Source organism: Halichoerus grypus, chromosome 4, assembly GCF_964656455.1.
Source record: "Halichoerus grypus chromosome 4, mHalGry1.hap1.1, whole genome shotgun sequence".
Classification (NCBI taxonomy): Eukaryota; Metazoa; Chordata; class Mammalia; order Carnivora; family Phocidae; genus Halichoerus; species Halichoerus grypus.
The window spans coordinates 185,371,243-185,381,948 of NC_135715.1; the positions used below are offsets into that span (position 1 = coordinate 185,371,243).

Consider the following 10,706-nt stretch of genomic DNA (forward strand, 5'->3'; position numbering starts at 1 on the left):
AATCTATGCTTCTACCTAGAGAAACTAGAGAAAGAAGAGTAATAGAAACCCAAAACAAGCAGAAGAAAACAATAGCAAGAATTGGAGTAAAAGTCAATAAAATTGAAAACGAGAAATTAATAGATAAAATCAACAAAACCAAAAACTTGTTCTTTGGAAAAAAAGGCAATAAATTGATAAACGTTTAGCCAAGGTAACCAAAGAGAGAAGACAAAAAGTACTAATATCAGAAAAGAAAGAGGGGCAGTCACTACTGATCCCATGAACAGCGAAAGGGTAATATAGGACTATTACGAACAGCTCTATGCCCACAAATTTGATAATTTAGATGAGATGAACCAATTCCTAAAACACACAATCTAAGGGCACCTGAGTGGTTCAGTCAGTTAAGCATCTGACTCTTGATTTCAGCTCAGGTCATGATCTCGGGGTCCTGAGATTGAGCCCCGCATTGGACTCTGCACTCAGTGCAGAATCTGCTTGAGATTCTCTCTCTCCCTCTCCCCCTGCCCTCCCCCTGTTTGTGCTCTCTCTAAATAAAAATAAATAAATAAATAAAATCTTTTTTTTTTTTAAACCAGTATCTACCAAAACTCACATAAGGAGAAATAGATAATCTAAATAAGTCTATTCAAAGAAATTGAAAAGTCCTTCAAAAAAATGAAAGCACCAGTTCCAGATGGTTTCACTGGTGAATTCTACCAAACATTTAAGGAAAAAAAAATGATCTGACAGAGAAAAATGCTGCAAGAATTAATGGTGACTGGGAAAGGCATTTATTTTATAAACCAAAACAGTTATCAAGAACTGTCCAATACATACAGCCGAAAGTAGATTGATAGTTGAGACAATGTGTTAGCTAGATAACTTTTTAAAAAACAACTTATCCTTTATAGTGCAACACATAATGCAGATCTAAATGAGAATATTAAGCAGAATAACAAAGATTAAATTTTATCACAACTCTAATCGTTATAAAATTGTTTGGTGTACTTGCATTTATTAAACTGATAAGAACAGATTCTACACTTGATCTTAGCCAAAAGGCCGAGAAGCGATGGTGTACTTGCATTTATAACATCAAACTAAATAAATTAAGATGGGCTCTCCAATTTTTAGTTATACAATTTAATTAATTTAATTATACATTTACACTATGAATCATTCAAGTAAAAGCCTAGTTTGGGGATTCTTTGTATCTCAAAATTTTGCAAGGTTGAAAAGTTCCAAACTCATGTGAAACAAAATCCATGACGTATTTGATAAGGGATTGATATTCAGAATATATACAGACCTCCTAAAACTCAAAAACAAAAACAAAAATAAACAACCTGATTCAAAAACGAGCAAACGACTTGCATAAACATTCCTCCAAAAAAGATATACAAAGGGCCACTAAGCACATGGAAAGATACTCCACATCACTAACCATTAAGGAAATGCAATCAAAACCCTAGTGAAGGGGCGCCTGGGTGGCTCAGTCGTTAAGCGTCTGCCTTCGGCTCAGGTCATGATCCCAGGGTCCTGGGATCGAGCCCCGCATCGGGCTCCCTGCTCCGCGGGAAGCCTGTTTCTCCCTCTCCCTCTCCCCCTGCTTGTGATCCTGCTCTCACTGTGTCTCTCTCTGTCAAATAAATAAAATCTTAAAAAAAAAAAAAAAAACCCAGTGAATCCAGGGGCCCGACTTGGGGTTCCAATGGATCCCAGGACCCTGTGAGAGCGTGACCTGAGTGGAAATCAAGAGGCAGACACTTAACCCCCTGAGCCATCCAGGCGCCCAGGCCATGAAACTTTTAAAATAAAATTGCCACAATAATTTTTACATATATTTCAGATCTGTGGTTTTATCCTAGAAGTCCCTCCCACTTGGGGACGCTCACGTTTGGTCAGTACGTGTATGCGGGACCCACCTTTCCTTTCTGCCTCTATCCCGTCCTTCCTCCCCTCAATTCCATCTCAATCGCATCCATCCTTTAAGGTAGATCCTCCACACAGTCCCCCCTCATCTGTCCAGCTTTGCCTGGTCCACGAGGTAGAATTCCTCCAATTTCACACCTCACTGGTACTTTACGTGGCTGGCATGAGGGTAACACGAGATAAAATCTCGATTATTGAATGAATGTTATGAACATCTGTTCGGCCGCCAACCCTGAAAAATAGCCATAATTAAAATCATGAACAGCCGTAAGGAAAACTACCTGGGACCTCCCCTCTTCAAACTCCTTGGGTTTCCAGGAGTTTGTGGGGAGCTTGAGGCTGAGGATTGGTGAAAGAATCCAATTTGAATCTTGGCCACTGTGGCTGGGGGTGGGGGGACAGACATCTCTCTATTTTTCATATACAGGAAGTGGTAATTCTCACCTTCCCTGGGCTTGGGCTCTGACTCACTGGGTCCCCCAACCCCCGGGACCTGGCCTCCTTGCTGCTAAGGCCCTAAGCAACACAGTAAGGTGTCTGGCTGAAAAACTCCCCCAGTGGAGAGCCGACTGGCCCTGAGAAGCACTGCTCTCCCCATTCATGTGGTTTTGTTACAAGGCCTGGGTACCTCAGGCCTGGGCCAGGTTACCTTGATCACACCAATCGTTGTAGATTTCAAAAGCAGTCCTAAAGGTGACCTATCTCATTAAGTACTTCACACCCCTCCACCCAAGTTAATAATATCACCTCTGGGTTCCTGTACTCCCATCATACATGGTGCGACTATATGCAGTGAAGATTCGATTTGAGGTTTCTTACAAATGTTCAGCTAACATCATGCTTCGTCTATACCAGGATTCCTCTCCTATAGCCATGGGATCCCTGGATCACCAACTTAAAAGACAACAAAGACTCATCTTAAAGGGAAATGGAAGCCTTAGGTCACCTCATGAAACTAAAGGGCAACATGACGAGAGCATATAACGTACATCTCAAGCTCGTGACAAAAGCATGTACTTTGCCCACTTCACACCCATTAGGATGGCTATCACCAAAAACACAGAAAATAAAAAGTGTTGGCAAGGATGTGGAGAAATTGGAACCCCTATACATCGCTGGTGTGAATGGAAAACAGCTGCCGTGAAAACCAGTCTGGCGGCTCCTCGAAGGGTTAAACGTAGAGTTACCATATGGCCCAGCCACTCCACTCTAGGGATATGCTCAAAAGAATAGAAAACAAGGGCACCTGGGTGGCTCAGGTCATGATCCCAGGGTTCTGGGATTGAGCCCCGCATCGGGCTCCCTGCTCAGCAGGAAACCTGCTTCTCCCTCTCCCACTCCCCCTGCTTGTGTTCCCTTTCTCGCTGTGTCTCTCTGTCAAATAAATAAATAAAATCTTTAAAAAAAAAAAAAGAATAGCAAATAGGTGTTCAGATTGGTATAAGATTTATGTAAGAATGTTCATAGCAACACCGTCCATAGGGGCCAAAAGATGGAAGCAGCCCAGCTGTTCACCAGCTGAGAAATGGAGAAACGTGGCACATCCAGTCATAAGAAGCAATGAAGTCCTGATACATTTGCAACACGGACAAACCCTGAAACCATTAAGGCAAGTGAAAGAAGCCAGACATCAAGGGCGCATACATATGATTCCATTTATAGGAAATGTCAAGAAGAGGCAAATCCATAAAGACAGAAAACAGCGTAGTGATTGCCAGGGGCTGGGAGGAAGGGGAAATGGAGTGTAACTGCTTCATAGGTATGAAGTTTCCTTTTGGGGTGATGAAAATGTGGTTATACAGCATTGTGAATGTGTTGAAAGCCACTAAATATACCCTTTAAAAAGGTTAGTGGTCAAGTTTTATGTGCTGTGAATCTTATCTCAATTTTTTTAAGTGTGTATTTCGACTGAGGCAAGCGTTGGTCACAGAAACTGCCTCTCTCCTTGCAATATTTAATCTTAGTCCTCTGGGGTCAACGTCCCATCTCCAGAGCCACCCACATCCCAAGAGAAGCCAGAGGTCTGGAAGCCAGGGGGGGGGGAGAGGTCAGCCTGCTGCGTGACCTTCACCCTAATTTGGGCTTCCATCTTACTGTTTTCCCATCACTCTCAGAGTCTGGGGGTCATGCAAACCCCAGGAAGACCCAGGTATTTCCAATGCCCTGGTATCAAAGGTATCCCAGGGGCCTCCCTAATTCTCAGCGCCAGTTAACAAAAGCCAACACTGAATGTATTCCATGTGAAGTCAGAACATTCTCAAACAGGAGGAAATGAAAGTGAGCACCTGAGGTCTATTTAAATGGGTAACAAAGTTCAGGGTAATATGACAAAGAGGAAATATATTCTACTGTCTTTGTATAAGAAAGACGAGAAAATGAGAATACCTGTGTTAGTTTCATGAAAAGAAACACAGGAAGCATAACAGAAACTAACGAAAAAGGTTAACCATGTTGGTGGGAGGGAACAAGGTGGATGGAATAGGGATGGCGGCGAGACTTCTCTTATATACCTTTTTATGTCATTTTAACTTTGAACCTTATAAATGTTTTATGTGTGCAAAAAAAAATAAAATAAATTTTGCAAGGATGGGATAAGGCAAACCCTACCATAGAGTGCAAACAGGAACAAAACAAACTGATTTTATATCAGACTGACAACCACACAGAGCAAGGAATGAATTTGAGTACTTGGACTGTACATCCCTAGTGGGATCTGTTCTAAGAACAAAATCAACTGCAAAAAAAAAAAAAAAAATTTACATTTTACTTGGTAGGTGTACTATTAGTAATACCATTGGTCTTGTAATTCTGAAACTCTTTTATGCATAATATAGTATTAAGGAAATACATATTTTACTGTAAGAGAAAAAAACACTAGTAATAAGTAAAAGAAGCTAAAGAAAAACCCTACAATGTTAAATATGAGGTAGAAATATCAGTTTGAACTCATGATTGTTTGGAAAATGAGTTTCCAGAGCGCCTGGGTGGCTCAGTCGGTTAAGCATCTGCCTTTGTTCAGCTCAGGTCATGATCTCGGGGTCCTAGGAGGGAGCCCCACATCGGGCTCCCTGCTCAGCAGGGAGTCTGCTTCCCCCCCCCACATTTTCTCTCTCTCAAATAAATAAATAATCTTGTAAAAATGAGTTTCCAGTTTCTGTTCACTGACAGACCTAGAAGCAACAACACTCTTGTACCAATGAACACACATCACACGCTGCGTTCTTTTTTTTAAGATTTTATTTATTTGACAGAGTGAGAGCACACAAGCAGAGAGAGCGGCAGGCAGAGGGAGAAACAGGCTCCCCACTGAGCAGAGAGCCCCACCCAGAGCTTGATCCCAGGACCCTGGGATCATGACCTGAGCCGAAGGCAGATGCTTAACCGACTGAGCCACCCAGGTCCCCTATGTTCTTGTTTTCTAGCTGTCATTCACCACTAAGGGAACCAGGACTCCTTGAAGAAGTGGTTAATTCTAGGTCTGGGGCTAAAAATATGCAGCATGAGCCCAGAATATCATATGGTGCCAAAGATAAATTGTGATCACATGCAAGGGATGCGGGAGCTGACTTGAAGGACTCCCGCTGCTCGATGTGGGATTATATGAACACCAAAATGGATAATGATGGCGTCAGGTTATAACACATTTTTTTTTAAATCCATGAATCCACAGCGACTTTTAGGGAAAGAGATGGGGGAAATTCCAGCTCATAAATGTGGAAGGAATAAAAGAATGTACACCCACCACTTTACAACCCCCCTCGTGGTACTTGGTTCAGGCCAGCCGCGCCGCTGATGGCTCCAGCTATTAGCTGAGCAAGATACTCAGTTGAGGCCAGGCCCATGTGAGGATCCCACGAACTACTTTGTAATCGCAAAGGAGAAAATGGAGAGCATCCCTCAGCATCACCAAGAGGGCACAACCGACATTATTTGCCCTCTGATGTGACTCAAGCAGCAGGACACACTATCACCTAGGTCGTACTCTTGCCCAACGTATTATACCTGAATGTAGCCATGAGTAAATAACCAGATTAATCCAGCATTGGGGGACATCCCACACACCAACTGGCCGGGACTCTTCAAAAGAGCCAGGGTCACCAGAACAAACCAAGAGCCACAGCAACGACATTAAAAGTGACAGACTACTTTAGATGCCAGGAGACTAAAGAGACATAACCAAATATCATATGGGAACCTCGACTGGATTCTGGATGGCAGAAAAAGAAATCCAACTTTAAACGACATTTGGGGGACAATGGTAGAGATTTGAATACGGATGGTAGGCTGGTTGCTATTATGGTTGTGAAAATGGTCTTGTGGTTTTGTGGCAGAACATCCTTAGTAGGAGATGCTGAGATATTTAGAAGTGAAGCATCAAGATGTCAGCAACTTGCTTGCAAATTGTTCAGCAAAATAAAAGTATGTAAAATACACAGAGAAAGGGGGCGAGAAAGAGAAAGCAAATATAACAAAATGTTAACAGTTGGAGAATCTAGGGGAAGGTGTGTGGGGGGGTAGTTATTTCGTGTAGTCTTTTTTCAACTTTTCTGTAGGTTTGACAATTTCAAAATAAAATGTCGGGGTGGGGGCAGTTGCAGGGTGGACGGAGCGGGTTGTAATAGAGCTTGCTGCCGGACCCAAGGCGGGCTGCCGCCCACACTGGAAGTTTAGAAGGGCTCCCTGAATTACACTGGACGAACCCTCCTTTGAAGTCTTCCTGACGGCAGCAGGAAGGGTGTGCATTTCACGTTCCCTGAACCCCCTTGCCCCATTCAGCACCCACCATTCGCAGACACTCTGAACCCAACACCCTTTGGAAAAGTTTAATGAATGGAAAACACAGCTGACAAACACCAGCTGGGTGGAGAGGAAGAGTCTCCCGAAGCCCCAAGAGCTGGGATGGGCATTCCTCACCCGTGCCAGGTTCTGGGACCTGTGAGGCTTCTGGCTGGTTCCAGCCCTGTGCTCAGGTGGCGGGGGGGCAGTCTACCTACCATGTCAGGGGTTCCCCTTTCTTATCATCTAGGACACCTGGGGCTATTCCTAAGAGGACCTCAGACTCTGCTGGGGAAGCCTTTCTGTTTCTTTGCAGCACCACCCTGGCTCAACATAGCATTTGCTCATTCATTCACTCATTTATTCAATTGTTCGACAAGTACTTCTTGAGCACCAGGCACTGTTTGGGGCACTAGGGATACCCCCAGAGAACAAGCAGCGGTGGTTTCTCGTCTCAAGGCAAATTGCAACCATGACAAAGGCCACGGAGGGAGGAACAAGGGGCCAACAGAGCTGGCAAAGGGAAAACTGCTGAGGTGACATTTCAGCGACAAGCAAGGCAAACAATCTGGGGCTCTGGGGCTGGGATGGGTTTGGGGGACGATAAAGAGGAGGGGTCGGGGAAAAATCCCAGGGTTCTGACTTGTATAACCGGCTAGATGGTTATAGCCTCAAAGGGACATCCTGGGAAAGGCCAGCAGTGAAGGGGGGTGACCATCCTCCACGCAGGCCACTGCATGACAGCCAGGCACACAGAGGGGAGGCATGGGCCAGCTGAGGATCTGTGAGTCATCATGGAGGCTCTGTGTGGCCGGAGCCTGCCCTGCTCCTCCAGAAACCTCCCCCACCACGGCCAGAAGGACACACATGAAAGCCTTCAGTCCTGAGCAGTCTTCTTTTATTTCGTTCTTCTTTGTTCTCAGAAGCAGACTCCGGGCAGCATCTCCTATCCCGATGGCCAGGCTCCTCTGGCTTGCTGGTTGGAAGGATGCCTTTCCTCCCTCCCCTGGAGGTGGTGGGGATGGGAAGGTGGAGAGGGGCGTGGGGAACACACGCGCTAACACACACTCTCTCTCTCTCTGCCACACACACACACACACTCGCGGGCACGATTCCGTTTCTCAGGATTTGCTACCCGCAGGTGTCGGATTCGCTCTGTAAAAGATTGGGGATCATTTTATTTACCCAAATCTGGAGGAGGGAAGACTCAGTGTGTGTGCTGGGGAACGGAACCCATCTCTGCTATACTCCTTCTCCACGGTTTCCTAAGAACAAGAAATTCTTGGTGCAAGTACATTTCACGTGGCATAAGACGAGGGGACCGTCTCACTTGCAGGTGGACATGGGGCAAAATGGGGCAAAATCGGGCACGTGTGGAAGAAGAGTCTCAGGAGTGCAAGCCCCCAGGAATTCGTAGAAGATGTGGGTTGGGATGTGTATTCATTTCCTGGGGCTCCTGCAACAAATGCCCATCAACTTGGTGGCTCACAACCACGGCAACTGGTGGTCGTGCCGCTCGGTTGGCTCCAGGTCCAAAATCAAGGTGTCGACAGAGCCACACTCCCTCTGGAAGCTCTAGGGGAGATGTTGCTTCGGGGGGCTCCAGGCGTTTGCTGGCCGGTGGCTTCAGCACTCCTGTCTCTGCTTCCATGTTCACACGGCCTTCTCCTCTTCCGTCTGGGCGTCTCTCTGTGTGTCTCTCGCAAGGACACTCGTCATAGGATTTAGGGCCCATCCAGGCAAGGATCCCATAGACAGACCTCCGCATCTCGAGATCCTCAGCTATGTCTGCAAAGAGCCTGTTTCCAAATTAGGTCATATTCGCAGGTCTCGCGAATTCTAATGTGGACATCTTTTGGGGGCCACTATTCAACCCACTACAGGATGAGACTCTCACACAACACAGGGGATGGGAGGCAGTGGTTACGCTTTCTTTCTTTCTTTTTGGCGTGGTACTGGCAGCTTGTGGTCAGGGCCACTCATACCAGAACTGTACTGAGAAACCCATCACTCCCTCGGGCTCTTGCCACTTCTCAAGAAGAAAACAGAAGGCATTCTGGGAAATGCTGCTGGGCCTCAAACCCCTTCCCAGCTATGCAAATGATAACCCCTCTTCAGGGCCCATTTCCAAGCACCCCCCCCCCTTTGCTGGCCACCCCAGGCCCCAGCTAGCTCATTTTCCAGTGGACTCTATGACCTTGGGCCTTGATCTTGTTTGACCCCCTGGACATGCATGTGCTGACTGCCCACTTTATGCCGGACCCAGGCTTCTGAGAAAACCCATTTGGCAATTAACTGCTAATGGCTTTGGCACGCTAGCCTTGGACTCTGCTCTGGGAAGTCCCAGATTTCCTGAGGGGTGAGCAGGAGGTTCAAAGGTCAGTACAAGAAACTAAAATTCCTTTAGCCAAAATCACTCTCAGAGATCACCTTTAAACCACCAAGAGCCAGATCTTGAGGCTCTAAAGCACAACTCAGTTTGTTTCCTTGCACTGTAGGTAGGCTATTCCTTGCCCTGGGGCAGATCTAGTTTGAAAATGGAGGTGGCAGGGAGGGAAAAGGGATTTTTCTCTTTTCTTTTCTCATTTCCAAGATTTCATAGTTGGCTTTCCTACATTACGGGCTTGTGCATGGCAAGTCACTGTGTATTATTCTTCTCATGACCCTGACCCAAACTCCCTGAGGGCAGAAGGAAGGCCCCTAATCTCCCCCCTTAAATGGGCCAAAGAACAGTCTGTGCAAGGCTGGGCAGAGAAGGTGTTGGATAAAGTCACTGAGGCAAAGTAGAGAGGAAGAGGGAGGATGCTCACACCTGCGGCTCTCACTAATCCAAGTGACTCTAAGATATTTTCCCAAACAGAGATTGTTCCCACCAAGAGGAATTCTGGGATAAGCTGCTAAGAGAGGGTTTTCTCCTCGCCTCATTGCCCAGGTCCAGTACCTCTCCAGAGAGTCGCTGTGCCGGGTGCCTGGCGCAAAGTGTGACACATAGTAGATGCTCATCAAAGGTGGAACGCCCCAGAGAATTCTCAGGTCTGCCAATCTCAGTCAGGGCTCTGGGGCTCCCTGCATCCGTCAGCATTCTCCAGAAAAACAACCAAATACGATGGGGAGAGAGAAAGAGAGAGAGAGATTTGTTTTAAGGGATTAGCTCACATGATTCTGGAAGCTGGCAAATCCAACATCTGCAGGGTAAGCTGGAGACCCAGGGAGGAGCTAATGCTGCAGTTTGAGTCCAAAGGCATTCTGCTGACAAATTCCTCCTCTCTTGAGGGAGGTCAGTCTTAAGGCCTTCAGCTGATTGGATGAGGCCCACCCACATTATGGCAAACAGTCTGCTTTCCCTAAGTCTACTGATTTAAATGTTAAGCCTATCTAAAAAATACATTCCTAAAAACATCTAGAATAACATTTGACCAAATATATGGGTGCCAAGTCGACACATAAAATTAACCACCACACCCCAACAACTGCCCCGCCAAGGCCTTCTGGGGATGGCTGAGGATTCTGGTTCTCCCTTTCATTCTCTCTGCCTTTCCCTTCCAGGCTGGGCTGACCCCTGAGGCTCTCCCCTGCCCTGTTCTACCCAAAGAGATCCAGGTGTCCAAACTCCTCTTTCCTGGATCTTTCTCTTTCCAGCCAGGCAGTTCCCAATACTTCGGCAGCTCCCAGAGTTACATTCGCCCCAAAAGTCCCTCTAGAGAGAATCAAGGGTTGGTGGCGGTGCTGGGTGCCTCTCCCCGCCCCCTCCTCCTGTTCCTCCCTCCCCACCACATCACTGCCAGGCTGGACCAGCAGGAAACAAGATCAGTCCTTGCCCTCCATCCCAGGGCAATGACTGAGTCCCCGGAGGCATTTGAGTTGAGTCAATGAGGAGATATCTTTGTGGAGATGGAGGAAAGGGAACAGAACACACAGGAGGGCCCAGGTGGCTGCATCTCGGTTCAGCCCACGGACACGTCCACAGTCAAGCCCGCAGTTCTGGGGGAAAGGGGCGAGCGGTGTGCTTTGGA

At 46.5% G+C, this 10,706-nt stretch overlaps 1 pseudogene; it reads right to left on the bottom strand.

Annotated features, from left to right (window-relative positions):
* Window positions 1-942: 942 nt before the first annotated feature.
* Window positions 943-1,059, bottom strand: LOC118547021 (U2 spliceosomal RNA; annotated as a pseudogene).
* Window positions 1,060-10,706: the final 9,647 nt, after the last annotated feature.